General features: G+C 44.7%; 1 long non-coding RNA gene across 1 annotated transcript in view; it reads left to right on the top strand.

Annotated features, from left to right (window-relative positions):
- The window catches only part of LOC125304120, a 30,486-nt gene extending 25,911 nt beyond the window's left edge, over window positions 1-4,575 (top strand). Inside the window, exons 2-3 of the long non-coding RNA XR_007195195.1 lie at window positions 1,701-1,880; window positions 1,987-4,575. This is a non-coding gene — a long non-coding RNA (uncharacterized LOC125304120). The remainder of the gene's footprint in view (window positions 1-1,700; window positions 1,881-1,986) is intronic.
- Window positions 4,576-15,745: the final 11,170 nt, after the last annotated feature.

The following is a 15,745-nucleotide window of genomic DNA, read 5'->3' on the forward strand; positions in this document are numbered from 1 at the left end:
CATCTGCAGGCGCCAGTAGTCAAAACCCTGCAGGGGTGAGTTGCAAGGGGTGGAGGTGGGGGTGGCGTGGTGGGAGCCTTACTTATTCATTTGTGCTCACAGTAATACGAATTCCTGTTGCATACTAATGCAGACATGTTCTGTACCTCACGCTCACAGCCTCTGCAGTGTCAGGGTAATTCATTAAAGGGTTTAAAGAAAGACGACCCTGCAGTTGGCTAGCAAGATGACAACAAAAAAAAAAAACATACATTTAGATGTTTAATTATCCTATCAGACTATGTGATTCACATTAGGGTGTGCTTGAATAAATATTTTCTTTCGGTGTTGGGCTTATTCATATTTAATTTGATGGAGTTTCCTCAGGCATTCCACATCACTTCACACAGGTAGCAGAAATTGTGCCTCAGCTCTGTGGTGTCACAACACAAGCAAACAGCATGCCAATAAGAGGACTACAGGAGCACCAGCAGAATTGAATTGAGATTGTCCAGACTGCCGAATGCATTTAAAACCTTTTCAGAGAGACAGTAGGCTCTTCCTGACTAGCTACAACAAGCTGGAAAAATACAACTGAAATGAAATAGTGGAGGGAAGCAGACAGCCACATCAATCAGAAATAATCAGTAAAAGAATCAATCATTAAATAAAAAATGGCCCAATCAAGATTTGCTTGGTTTCACAGAAAGCTAGCAGATGTGATGTTATCTGTTGGGAGTGAAAAGGTGACTCATGCAGAGGGTTCCAATTAAACCACAGGAAGCCAGGTGTGAGGTCTCGCTCACCGTCCCTTCAAATCTTCCTCATGCACACATATCATCAAATTCCATCAGTCAGTGACAGTCCATTTGGGCACTGGCAGATTGCACCATTGCCTGGGCTCGGAATCACGACTGCCACCATTGTGTCAGCCATGTTACCTGAAATATGTCCCTTGTTTTCCCCTAAAAATAGGGCAGTTACAGAACTCTGTTCACAGTGGTTTACTCTGATTCGTGACTACCGTGTGGTTTATGAAGTGTCCTTGTCTACTTGTGCAATCCCAGACGGGGGTGGACAGATTACACAGGTAGGATATGCTTCGCTAGCCCAATCTGGGCTCAGTGTGGGCAACCTTCAGTGTGGGCAGTGTGGCCAACCTTCTCCGACATGCCAGAAACTGGATTTAGCCAATCAAATATAATGACTGTACATGAATACAGAGAATATTGAATATAGAATGATTACATTCTAATGTGATACAAATACTTGTATTGAATCATTAGATGCAGATTAATTACAGCGTGATTGCATGCTAACGCAGAATTCACTAGTTCTTTAAGTTCTTTGGGCACGTACATGCAAAGCCCTGTTTTTGTGCGCTATTCGACTTCCATTTAGCCACAGGCCAAAACCGTTCTGTGTGTTGTGCGCAGGCACAAGTGTTTTGTTTTGTCCTCGACCTCCATGCCAGTTTTTTTCCCTTCAGCTTGGTGGCAGGTGGCATCATCAAATTCATGCCCTCGGTGATCACAACCCTCTGAATATATGGATGCTGAATGAAACAGCAGCCTACCTGCGGTTCGCCCAGCCGAGCGCTCGGAACGACAGAGCTGGAAGAAATGAATGCATTATCCGCACATCATATCCCGCACGGCGTCCTTCCCATTCAGAGCTGACGAGAGCCTATGGCTTTGTGTGTGTGTGTGCGTGTGTGTAAGGTGTGTGTGCGCAGGAGCTTCTGGACAGGAGAGGGAAGAGTGGTGAGAAAAGGCCTGAGATGAGAGCCTTCTGAAACCCCCAGATGCTGCCAATGCCACCTGACTGCCTCTCTGATGTCTCTGATGACCTGGGATGACGGTGGCTGCCTGTCAGCACAGCATTTTGCAGGAGAATCAAAGGTGAAGGCAATCTGGCCCCTTCTGGCAGTCAGAAACACACACACATACACACACACACGTACACACTTTCTTTTTCTCTTGTCTGTCTGTCTCTCTCTCTCTGTAGGAAAAAAATATCAATGTGAAGAGTTCCTGCGGTGGCACACTCGCGGACAGTGGCTTCCTCTCGGGCAATCACCTCCTCTAGGGTTTACACAGGCTGGCAGTCGCAGAAGGCTGGCGGACCTGCTTATTACAGACACTATTTGAACAGACATTGTGTTTATTCAGCTTGAGGAGAGGGGAAAAAACACAGTCCTTGACTGTATTATCATCTTCCATTTTCATATTGGCTGCAGGTTGATTTGACACAGCCATTGTCATTGTGTTGAGTTTTTGGTGCTGACATACCTCTCCAGGCTCGTAGACCAATGCCAGTGCTGCTACAAAAGCAGCGACATCCCCTCCTGTTGAAATGATTTTACACGTAAAAGGAGACCACTGTTGGGGATGCTGTTTTTATTTATTTATTTATTTTTGTGGGGTGCCTCAACAGGATGTGAATCCCCCTCAGAGCTTCAGCAAGCACAAAGACAGACGGCTCATATCAGACTGGCACAGATTGTGCCCACTGCTTCAAACATGGAGCTGCGGGCACGGCAGATGAGGTCGAAGGGGCTGTGTAGAGTGAGAGATAGGCTGCTGCCACTGGGACTGTGGAAAAAGAATGAGTGAAAGAGAGAGAGAGAGAGAGAACAGATGTCTGTGATTGTGTGTGTGTCTGTGTTTGGGAAAGGAGGTTAGAATGGATAATAGACGTGTGTGTGTGTGTAGGAGAAAGGAGGTTAGAATGGACGTGTGTGTGTGTGTGTGTGTTCGGTCCTCTCCCTCTGATCAGGTATTCCATTAATGAGTTGGGTCGTCTAGGCTCCGCTCGGTGGTGTAGTGAGATCTGCAGAGACGGTGGGAGCACGTGGCAGGACTGGCAATGCTCTGGTAATGAGCACCACTGTGGCCCCATCAGTCCGTCCCTCGGCCTCCCTGGGCCAGGGCACGCTCGGCCCACACCCCTCCCCCACATCTCCTGACCACCTTGGTTTGCTGAGCCCTTCCACCTACTGTAGCACCGTAGCTCCTCATCAGACTCGATCAGTAGCCCACTCAGCCAAGTGACCCGGTCACTCACAGCTCACCCAGACAGACTCAACCAACCTTCTGCTGAACCTCCCCTTCCTCATACTCCACTTCTAAACTTTAAACTGGGGGCAGTGTGGTTGGCCTGTGGAGGATTTTCTTTTTGTCCCTACACTCCCGTGGCACTGAAAAGTATTTCACTTTCATTTATGGAATATCATAGTACGGCATATTTCAGGATTTATTTCAGCATAGCATGAGTCATAGGTCACCACAAATGTAATGCAATTTAATGGTGTGTAAATGCAGATTTAAAGATGGGGAACAAAGTCTTTTATCCAATTGTAATGTTTTGGTTTGAATCATTCAAACATGAACCAACATGACAACAGAAAGTTCTGTCTTGTAGATCTATATTTACAAGTCAGAAGTCTAAGTCTATGTGACCAGGCTGTACCTTCAACAATGTGTGTCTGAAGGAAGAATGAAAAAATCTAGTAGGTAGATAAATAAATAAATGGAAAACAGCGAGCATTCTTGGCACACAGGCTGACCCGGATGCTCCGCTCCTCACTTCAATCACAACCAATTCAATCACACCAGTGCTCAGGTGGAACAACACAGCGTACGGAATTCAGATTAACGTGTCGTGAAACACGGCATCACGTTAATATATCCGTGAAACGCTAGCTCTCTCACGGGTTATCGCTACGGCAAGGCTTGTGCTGCCACAGCTCAGGAGTTGTCAAAACACACTGGGTATATTTACATTTAAATCGTTTAGCGAACACGTTTGTCTTCCGTGACGGTAAAGGCGTACATTGGCACCGTACATGATGTGTGCTCCCAGCAGGACCATAAAGTGCCATCTCACATATTAGATGTGTTAATGCCCTGTTCAGGCAGCTAACCTACACAGTGACATACATGCCCATTTAGCCTACATGAAAAATGGAATGGAATACTTTAGTGTAGGTCGATTTGTACTGCATTAATATTGTAAGATATGTTACACAAGACAATGTGAGTGTCATGGGTAAGCATGGATAATGCTACGGTCATAAAAAAGTCATAACTTCCTGCAAAAACACTAACCTGCAGTAAATACAGCAATTTCTTTGTTGTAGTATTTGGTCAATAGTTTCAGATGAATAGACCATTGCCAAGCCACTTATTCTGTTTTTCCATTGCACGGCTCTAAATGGGCTTCATTCAGCTCACACAGCTGCTGTTTCTCAGAACGAGCGTTTGTGAACCTGAGAGGCGGAGGCAGACTCTTTGCCCTCGGTGGCTGAACCAAAGTCTCGTCTGGGGGTCTCGGCATGTCCAGAGGAGGCCGCGCTGAAGGGCACCAAGGACACAGGCTGTCATGTACACAGGCTGTCATGTTCAGCAGTGCTAATAATGGTCATACAGAGCTGCAGTTACTCCATGTCTTCACATGACTCCTATGTTCATACCAGACCCTTCAAGTTACAAAGTGCTGGTTAATGTACCACAAAATAGGACTTAGTGGGATGAGATCATTAAATATATATATATATCATATGATATACCATTGAAAAATGTATCGGTACTGTTGTTCCATATGCTGCAGGCACATCCATGGTGTTCTGCATTAGGGGTTTCGTTGTTTGCCCTTAGATATAACATGTCCTGGAGTCCTCACAGGAGCGTTTTTATGTCTTCATAACACTTTCATTAGCGCTGTTTAAACATTCACGCGTGCCCGTGTCAACCACCATAACACACTCGCCACACATCACACCCTGTTAATCTGAGGAGATGTCCGGTATGTGACATTAATTATGAACGCCATCAAAATGCATGCGTCTGCCAGTGCTGCTGCTGCTGCTTGTGAGAGCTTGCAAAACATGTATTACATGTGTCTCATCAGTTAGTCTATAAAGGACACCCTCCATGCTGCCCAGTGAAGAGGTTCTGAGAATAACATAATGGGGCCTTGAGGGTGGAAATGCTCGATAAAATTGCGTTGTTTGCTTCAGGGCCTCCTTGTTGCTCGTAATGTCCTATCAATATGATGGCTTTGTGCCGTTTGGAGTGAAATTATGAGTTTGCGTGCTGTAATTGATTTGTAAAAAAAAAAAAAAAAAACATTTTTCCAATTAATGATGTGTCACTGATTGTATGCATGTGGAGGTGTGTTTATGTGGGTGTCTGGATGTGTACGTGTTTGTGTGTGTCTGTGAGTGCAAATGTGTGAGAGACAGTTCTGCTCTGGCAGAGACTCTTTGAAATTAGGGAGAAGATGCTGACACAGATCAACGCTCGTCTGGTGAAATTAACGAGCTTTTCTCTGGCAGCAGTGTTTTACCCCTCCCCCCACCCCCCTCTCTCCCTCCCTTGCCCATTCTGAGCGCATCCACCATAAATCAGGAGACCAATTGTGCTGCTGGTGTTGCCCCATTTGATTGCATTCTGAATCACTGTATCGGTGTTTCAGTTATTAACTTCACCACAGCCAACGTGCCCCTCCAATCCATCTCTCTCCCTATCTAAGCCTTTCTCTCTCTCTCTTTCTTTCTCTCTCTCTCTCTCTCTCTCTCTTTCTTACCCTGTCTATACCTCTTTCCCTCTCTTACTCTACCCATCTCTCTCGTTCTTGTCCTTTTAGAGTTAGTGACACTGACATGACCAGGGCAAGCCCCTTTTCCAGTATGTCACCCACCTGAGTGTTTTACAAGGCTTTGGAGAGTAATTTAGCCTTCAGCATCGACTCTCTCTTTCTCCCCCTCAGCCTGTGTTCTATACTGAATAGCCTACTGTACGCAATTAGCCAGCCATTACAAACCCAATTTGCATTCTTTATTCTTCAGTGAGAATCGTTGCCATTTCAAAAGATAATCTATTTTTTACTGAATTCTTAACTTTTTTACATTTAATTTCACAGTCCCATAATTTATAGTCGTTTGATAATACACAGGATAATACACAGGATAAAAGGCCATATCTCTTGACCTCATACATTTATTCTTATTACTGAAGGAAACAGCAGCCATCAAATCTAATGAGAGATAACACCATGTTAAGGCAAACCACAGGCTGTAGGGATGGGGAAATTCTAGCACACTTTCTTAAAACGAAACTTGCTACCAGGATGGGAGATTTTCAACATGGTATGATATATACTGCCACCAGGGGGCCTTTCACTGGTGTACTCATAGGAGATGTGTGTTTGGGGGTGAGAGGGCACTATTACCTTTGAGTCTGCATATATTCAGCAGCAACATTCATGGCAATAACATTTAATAAGATAACATAATAAGTTAAACATTTTTATGATGGATTGCATCATCAATGGATGTTTCTATGCTATGGTACACTCCCTGTTACACACATCATATTTTAATCTTTGTACTGTCATACCTTATATTATACAGCAGTGATTAATTATACATTGTAAACTATATAACCAATTTAAACAGTGTTGAGAGACAACCCAAAGCAAGCAGATGGGTTGAAACTACTGGCCAGTTCTTCTCTACCAGCTTCATGTTTTGTATAAAGTGTGCAGGCTGACTTTGGAGAGAAGGGACATTGGATGTTGGACCAAGAATGCAGATGAGGTGTGTGTGTGTGTGTGTGTGTGTGTATGTATGACACTTCATCAGATTGTGCAATTTCCTTTTAATTCTCCAGAGCAAAGAGCAGATTGATTCTGTGATCCTGGGGAAGAGGGGAGAGAGAGAGCTAGAGAGGCAGCATGGTGGCTGTGACTTTAACTAAGGACAAATTCATTCCAGTCGTATTTGTATAAACGTTTTTTTTTTTCCCAAAGAAATGCAGCCTTTTATTGAGAGTAAGGCATTGTCAGGGAAACTCTTTGCTGACAATTGGAGCTTGATCCCCACGGGCAAGCCTATGGTGACAGTTCTGAGGAGAGATTCCCTTATGGTGAGGGGGTTTTCTGTGCGTCCCACTGTTTTGGAGAGAGAGTGAGGCAGAGAGAGAGAGAGAGGGAGAGAAAGTAGCTGATGCCAAATGTGTAGGCTGTTCAAGTGGAAAAGATCATCCACTGTACCTTTTTCAGCATTCTGCACAAGCAATCACACACATACGCATAAAAACACACACACACACTTGCAGACATCCAAAGAATTCACACCACACACATGCACAGCTTCAAACGGGAGACTTACACAATGAGCTCTGGCTACTCTTACTGGATGGCTGTATGGTTTACTATACCTTCTCTCTCTCTGTCTTTCTCTCTCTTTCTATCTCTCTTTTCCTCTCCCTCCTTCTCTCCCCTCCTCTGCACTCCTCTCACGTCACCTTGATACTTTGCAGCTTAATTGAACCACGGCAAATGACAAGAACTCTGAATTTCACTAAGAGCTCCTGGAGCCCAGCGTGCTATTTCATCCTTTTGAATAAAACATCCCATTCCTGTCGCTGTCACAGTCTGAAAGGCTCCTCTCCACCCTCCATGACCATCCTTGCCTGCCACCAAAACCTGGTCGGCAGCACCTCCTTTCAAAACGTGCCTCTTCGCTACACTGCATAGTCGCCCGGAATGAAATAGATAAATAAATAAATAAATGAAGGTAAATCTGAATATGGAAGGTAAATGTAAAATTCATGAGGAGACTGGGTGAGAGAGAGAGAGGAGAGTAGAGAAGAGAGAGAGAGAGAAAGAAAGGTGGGAGAAAAAAGGGGATCCAAATCACCATACTTTCCCTTTTTCTGGCTCTTTCCGCTGCTAAAAATTGTTTGTCATCTCCTTCCAATTTCCCTCAGGGGTGGCTGCAAAGCCTGGAACACCCCCGCACTGAAACTCACACACACAGACACAGAGACACACACTCATCCACACGCACACACACCACCACTGGAGCAGTTCCTGTTTCTTTCCCTTTGGGTGAGTGTGTCACTCCGTACAGCCCACTCCCAGTGAGAATTTTACACACACACAGACACACACACTCACTGTGGCGCAGCAGTAGCCTAAATCAACTGTCTCACATTCCGCCGCAAAGAACAGCACCATCATCGCTGTTGTCGCTGCGGCGCATTTCAAGCGAGGCGACACACACAGTGCGCCGCACTGGCGTGGATTAGCACCAGGCAAGGGCCCTGGCACTAACCAACTCATTTAGAGGAAAACCACAGGCACTCCATCTCTTTCTTTCTCCCTCTCACTTTCTCACTCTCTGTATCTCTGTCTATTGCTCTCTCGGGTGTCAATGGTGTGTCTAGTTGTTCGAGACGATCCCCCCCTAACTTCAGACAGTGGTTTCGAGACGATCCCCTTAACATCAGACAGTGGTTTCGCGACCATCCCCGTAACTGCAGAAAGTGGTTTCGAGATGATCCCCCCCTAATTTCCGACAGTGGTTTTTGAGAGTGTCCTGCCGCTACCATCACAACAACGTTATTGGCGGCAGCACTTCAGTCTGGCTCATGGGGCTAAGCCCCGTCTCGCCAGGTGACACCTTTGAGGCTGCTCCCACTTTTTCCCCTGGAGTTTAATCCTCCAAATTATTACTCAGCTCATGACAGATGCTGTGCTAACAGGTCTGTACTCTCTCTTTCTGTCTCTCCATTTGCTTTCTCTCTCTATCTATCTATTTCTCTCTCTCTCCCTCTTCCTTCTTAAAGATTGGAACGTCTTCTTGAAAATGTTCCCCTTCCGTGTTCACTCCTACTCGTCTTTGGATTTCTGCCAGACATGTCAAACTCAGAACTGGAAGGGAAGACTAACTAATTAAAAATGGGGAGGAAGTTAAAAGAACAGGGAGGAGAGAAGTCTTAGATGTGGAACTTGTTGAATTTACGTGATCCGATCAAAATGAAATGCCAGAAGGTCTCTCTCATTTTCATTTTATTACACACATTGGCTCAGAGTCACAAGAGTCACGTGCAAACTCCATAGACACAAATACATGCGAATATTTAGTAGTTGAAGAGCTTAGAATTCAGACCTGATGTAAAAGTCTGACTGGTGCACCTAAATTGGTCCTAATAGTGGATTAAGTTGACGTATGATTGATGTATATTCCTCTAACTGATTCATTTTTTTTAATCAAGTGCACCTTGTTTTTGCCAAATAAATGTAGCACAAAACAAACCAATCACCCCATCATTCATCTGACCCAGGAATGCCGATAATGAAATCTGCTACTATATTAATTCAACTCAATTTTGCATGTTTCTATTTTTGTGTAGTAGGCTACCCACGACACTGATTTCTGTTCCAACGCTTGTAGACAGCCCAAGCCCTGAACCACTTCAGTAACCACATTGCAAAGAAAAACCTTGAGCAGAACCGTCCTCCTCCATCAGAGTCCAGGCTTTTCAAAAGAGCAGAGCCTTACCTGACTTGAGCAATCTATCAAATCTATCAGACAATTGATCATTTCTATCTAGTGTTTTCCTTCCTAGATAGATAATATTTGATTCCCTTATCTGTGGTTGATTCGGATCGATTGAGAGCCTTGCAAATAATCAATGAGAAGGCAGCAGCCGAGGGTGCTGATGTGGAGCTGAAGCTCTTCAATCTGCTCACATCCTTCTTTACACACACACACACACACACACACAAACACACACACACACACAAACACACACACACACACACACACACACACAAACCATGTATGTGTTCAAGCTTCCACAAAATGTAAACTATGTCACCCTATTGAGCGGTACACATAGAGACAGAGGTGGCTCTACATGGTGCAAATAAAAGGAATGCTGAATGTAGTCAAAAATGTGACGTCAAAGAGCCTCTTTGTGCACAACCAGACTGTTTACTTGGGAAGCCACTCCAGCAAACTCAGGAGACAGCCTTATAAGATCTCTCAGCCTCTGCATTTCAAACAGGGAGAAGAAGAAGAAAAAAACCTCTCTAAATCTGACATGAAAGCGTCTGCAGATGCAGGCTGAATCACACGGTCTGATGGTGGAAAAAGATCGGGTGACTCATCATCACCCTTTAAACTGAATGTGGCCCCACTGAAACTCTGTTTACGGCAATAAACGGCGTTATAACAGTCGGAAAACACACACATACAGCATCCGATGCAGGCGTCAATCAAATGAATACATTTAATTGGGGAGAATGACTGTGCCTCCTGCACCCAATGTGCGCCCTCTCTGCTCGGAGCTCTCCAATGTTGGGTGCACTGAAGGAAATAGTCAGCAAATACGCGCTGTGCACCCGACTGCTTTGCTGTAGTACACATGCTGTCTGCACTGGGATGTTTTGGTGGGTCGTCAGTCGTTCCCTGTTATCTCAGTTTGAGTGTGTGTGTGTGTGTGTCTGTCTGTGTGTGCATGCGTCGGGAGTTACGAGAGGAGAGAAAGATTGTGTATGACATGACGGCATTTGCATATGTGTATTAGGGGTGTAACAGTTAATTTATTCGTATTGAACCGAAACGGTACGGGCGTCACGGTTCGGTGCATGAATTTACACGGAGAATACACGGTATAAAAATACATAAAACTAGTGTACGAATTAATTAATGTCATGCACAATTACTGTTAAGTAGCCTACCTTACGAGAGTTATGAGAGTTCTTTAGCGACACCTAACGCTAATCTGTAGCCTCGCCTTAGCTCTGAAGCTCTGATTGGCACCTATGTTTTTTTTTTTTTTGTCAGGTCGTCGGTCGAGTCAGTTAGTCAGAGAAAGCAGCACTAAGGTGGCGACCCACAAGAGTTAGAGCAGACATGTCAAAGTCAAGGCCCACGGGCCACGGCCCCCAGGATGATATTTGATTAGTATTAGAACCGGCCCCGGCTGCTGTTTTGCACGCACCAATACTCCATTCGCCACAATGCAATGGTAGCCCGCACGAACTCACTGCGGCGCCGCAAGTGGGCCTCGGCTTCATTATTCATCAGTATTCAGTCAGGGCAGATGTCAACTTTCAGCTACCTCCCTCCCCAGTGTTGTGCCTGAACGCGTTCATTGAACGAAAGTTCATACGTTTGTTTATTTTGAGCAAACGTGAACTGAACGTACTGTATTGCCTGATGAACGTTACTGTGAACTCGTTCATTCTGGTGTCTGTGAACGGCACGCTCTTTCAGTTTAACTTCGTTGAATAGGGTGCCAGATTTCTACAGAGCCTTCCACGCGAAAACCCGGCTAAAACACACCGTAAAAAGGCCTTAATATGGCAGCATGCAGGTCACTATTTGTCAAACTATGGGCCGCGGTCCGGAATGTGGACAATGGTCTGCAGAGTGAAATTATTCCCAGGCCATCTGATAATTTGCTGCGCAATTGATCAAGGAGCCGCGGACAGAAAAAGAAAACAAACATTTCTGCAATTAGTAGGAAATACTTGTTAATTTGGTGTCATCAAACATAGAGGCATAGAATTACAGTAAGTCGTGGTATGAGCGTTTATTCAATGCATGCGTGTGCATGTTGGTAGCAAAGCTAAGCTTCAACCTATTGCAAGGCTATTTAATTATGAAACGACATTTAATAGAACGACGTGGATTTATGCAACTTCCATAAAAAACAGAGCACAGACTATATAAAACACTGTTTGGCATTAAGTATCAAAGTCAGCCAAAAGCTATTAATTAATCTTAGTTAAAGATAGTTAAAGATCTCCCTATGACCCCAAAGTATGCCTTGACTGGGCCTCAGGTCAAAGAAGTTTGAGAAAGGCTGATGTAGACGACAAAGCAGCTAGGAGGCATCGTATGATCATTTAAACAAGTTTTATGACAAGGTCGGTGAGGATGGGAAAAATCGTACATTTCTGTGCAAACTTTGCCCGCACTTCAGTCACAGTCATTATTCATTTAATCATTAAATAAAATACAGTACACGTCTTTGTTCAATAGGTTACGTGCAGTCATTTTAATATGTTTTAATAAACATTGAACCAGTCCGGCCCTCGGCTTGTAGCAAATTTGTTTTTTTGGCCCTCTAATGTATTTGACTTTGACATTCCTGAGTTAGAGGATCCGCTGGTCTCTTTAAGACCGCAAGTTTGAGAACTTAACTTAAGTTCCAGTAGTACAGGCAAGAGAGTGGTAAGATGAAACTGTGTGTCGGCGTTGTTCAGCAGTTGTTGGGTATGTCAGTGGGAATATAACATGACACACATATTCGAAGCCAACACCCACATGATAGGCTACCAATCACTGAAACGAGAGAAAAAAAACTTCCCCTGCGCTTTACAAGCCTTTGGATATACAAATAGGGCCAAAACCTATGGCTTAAATTAAATGATTTCGCAATGACAGACCGCTATGTAAATCGAGTGGTAATTACCTTTATGTTGGAGTAACTTGTAACTTCTCACATGAGGAGCTGGTAGTGTTAAGTGCACAGACAGTAAAAGAAAGTGTCAACGCTAACCAGGCTAATAAACAAACCATACTACGGTGAGTTAACGTGGAAGGGCAAAGTCACGTGACTTCTAGTTGTAGTCTGTTTATCAAATGAAAGGAGCAATTTCGTTTTTTAAAAGAAGGCAAAATAGTGTGATATTTTCACAGTTAGTAGGCTAGATTATTACTGTACACACACTGAAAAATATTGAGGCAAACTGTAGACCCTTCCATATACAACTAAACACAGATGTTGAAGGTCTTGCTTAAGTGGATTTTTAAACATCATTATTCTATAATAATATGCACTTTCAGAAATAAGAGATGCTGTAGGCCTATTTTCAGTTTTATAGCTGATTGTCTTATTTTGTTTACAAGTTACAGATGGAGTCTGGGTACTTTATTGTACTGTTTAGCCTACATCTTACACACTTCAGGCTGTTGCAGATAGCTCAGGGAAGAGACTGTATGACACTAGGTGGTACAGCCTGAGACATGCACAATAAAAAAAAAAAATGCTTTCTGCATTTTTGTTTTGCCTTTCCCTCTATTGTACCGAACTCGTACCGAACCGTGATGTCCGAACCGAGGTATGAACCGAACCGTGACTTCTGTGTACCGTTACACCCCTAATGTGTATGTTTTTTTGCATTCAGAGTGCCTTGCACAGCACCCAATTAAGGCTGTTTTTCCCCCTTTTTCCCTCATTTCTTTTTGTTTACAGGATCCTTTCAGTCTCAAGCTTTCACTCCCCGTTCCCTCTCCCGCATGGGCTTTTATCTTCCTGCGCCTGAATGGACTTAATGTTCATTAGGGTCACCACCACCTCCACTGGAGACCAGCCTTGAGAAATGCTGAAGCCAAACTCTGGCTTTCGTCAGGCCACTCTCCTCGTCGCTAAGTGGGACAAGCAAAGACCGAAGCACAATAGAGACTCAAAGCAAGGCCTCCCTCTAAAATTGTCGCTGTTAGCGCTTAGCCCTTTGCACATTATCCTGCCACTTCCCAATGGCCTTTAATAACACTTTAATTAGCGTAGTTAGGAACGACTGCAGTTCAGACGCAAGGCTTTTGTTTGCTCTCGGTTCTTGTCATTGTGCTTTTTTCCCCAGAAGATGTAGTCAGCTAAAACTGCTGTTGAACTGTTGCACCAAACTGCAGAGTGGTCTGAAGTCTGACTAGATTTTTAAAAGAAGTGCAGATCGAAGTGTGTGTGTGTGTGTGTGTGTGTGTGTGTGTGTGTGTGTGTGTGTGTGTGTGTGTGTGTGGGTGGGGGGTTCTTTCCCAAAACCTTATTTTTTTAACTGGAGATCAAACATCTACCTGAAGACATCTCTCTCAGAGCACTACTTGATTATGCTGGGGATTTGTGTGTTCAAAACATGTCAAACTACCTCGGGGTTGCACTGCGCGCACACACACACACACACACACACACACTCAACACCAGAGTTGGCTTGGCCGAGCGTTTGCTTTGAGTGAGGGCGGAGAATATTAAATTGATCGGCATTAAAGATTCAGCAGCTTTAAAGCGGTGGTGAGGTGCAGGAGGTGAGGCCCTGAGTGAAGTCTCCCGTAGCATGGGGCTCCCCCGTCCATGTGTGAGCACGCCTTTTTCACCCCAGCTCTTCCGCCGGCTCCTGGGTTTGTCATGGAAGTGCACACTCCTCTCTAATTAAAGCACACTCATGTTACACATCACCTCGCACAACTCTCACCATCCCTCTCCATCTCTCTCGCTCTCTCTCTCTGTCCTCTACACTTTCTCTAGTCCCTCTATCTCGCTCTCTCTGCAGAGCCAAGACACCATACAGGCAAGACACCTGCTTTTCCACATGGCCCTTTTAGCAGCTCAAAAAAAGCTCTTGGCAGAAAAAAAAGACTTGCCTTTGGGGAAGGAAAAGCAACATTCCGGCTTCTTTGACTATCATAAACCTTTTTATCACTATTCATCATAAAAGTGTGTGCGTGTTTGTGCAAACAGCATATATGGTATGTGACCTCTCTATATTATTGCGTTCTAATGCACATTATATATATGAGAGCAGTAGCATGTGGGGCATGGGTTTTCTTGTGTGTGCGTTTCTTCTCGTGTTGTTCTGTCATTTGTGCCTGGTTCTATGCTCTGGCACGTGCTGGGGTTTAATGTGTGTTTTTCACCTCGGGAGGAACAGTGCACGGTTGATCCCCTCCACCCCACCCACGCCATCCCAGCCCCTTCTACAGCCCCCCCCCATCCCTCTCTTTCATGTGAAGAACGAGGGCTCATCGCTCTTCTCTGCTCACAGGCTTCTTTCATCCCTCGCTTTTGATGCTGCTCTGTTTTTTCGAGTTGTTACATTGTTTTTTCCTTCTGGGTATATGTGCCGCCTTTGTTGCATTTTTCCACCCTCTCTCTGTCTCTCTCTCTTTCTCTTTCTCTCTCTCGCTCTGTTTCTCCCTCTTGCCTCTTTCATTCTTTTTTGCCTTTTCTTTTTTATTCCTGCCCCTTTCACACTCTGTTTTCTGCGATGAAGTATTTTGGCTAAGGCTGTTAGGGGAATTGCATTTAGCTTAACAGCCGCTCCTTGAGAAAGCAATGACTGCGGCAGGCCAAGCCCGGCGCGAATTGTGCCGGGGAGATGATAGAGTTTTCCGGGGCTAAGTGGATGCAGCTACGGCGCAGGGTTCAGGACGCCGACCCACTCGTCCTCTCTCCCCCTTCTCTCTCTCTCTGTCTCTCTTTTCTTTCTCTCTCTCTCTCTCTCTCTCTCTCTCTCTCTCTCTCTCTCTCTTGCCTCCTCTGGAACAAACAGCATGCAGATGTCGAGCGGCAGATGATTGTATTAGCATATCGGCATGATGCAAACGGCCTGCGAATGCGCTCCGGTGCGTGAGCTGATTCTCATGGAGGCAACACCGCTCAGTGTGTGAGATTTAATCAGGCCGAAAAATGTACAGTGACAGTGAGAGATGTGAAGAGAACGAGAGAGCAAAAGGAGGAGTGGGAAACAGAAAGAAACCCATGAAGGAGTAATAAGGCCTGAGCATGTTAGGCTAACAGAAAGAGAGAGAGAGAAAGAGAGAATAGTATAAAAAGAGAAAAGGCGAGTGGGAGATGGAAACAAAGCCGTAAAGGAATAATAAAACCTCGTCCTACAGAAATGCGCCCACTCAATGCTCTCATCACTCATACCTTTATTACACAACTGATATGGAAAATATTCATCATTATTTTGTGTGTGTGTGTGTGTGTGTGAAAGAGTTTGAGTGGTCTTTTTGTTAGATGCTGAATGGTTCTTGAACACCTTGCAGAGCGAGCGCCTCTCCCCAAATTAATTAATTGGTCTCTGCTGGCGCTGTTGCCTGAATGCAATGCACAGGAGGGGGAAATCGCCAGAAAGTCACCATTGATAAGACTGAATGAGAGAGACAGAGACAGGGGGGAGG

This window comes from Alosa alosa, chromosome 12 (assembly GCF_017589495.1).
Source record: "Alosa alosa isolate M-15738 ecotype Scorff River chromosome 12, AALO_Geno_1.1, whole genome shotgun sequence".
Lineage (NCBI taxonomy): Eukaryota > Metazoa > Chordata > Actinopteri > Clupeiformes > Clupeidae > Alosa > Alosa alosa.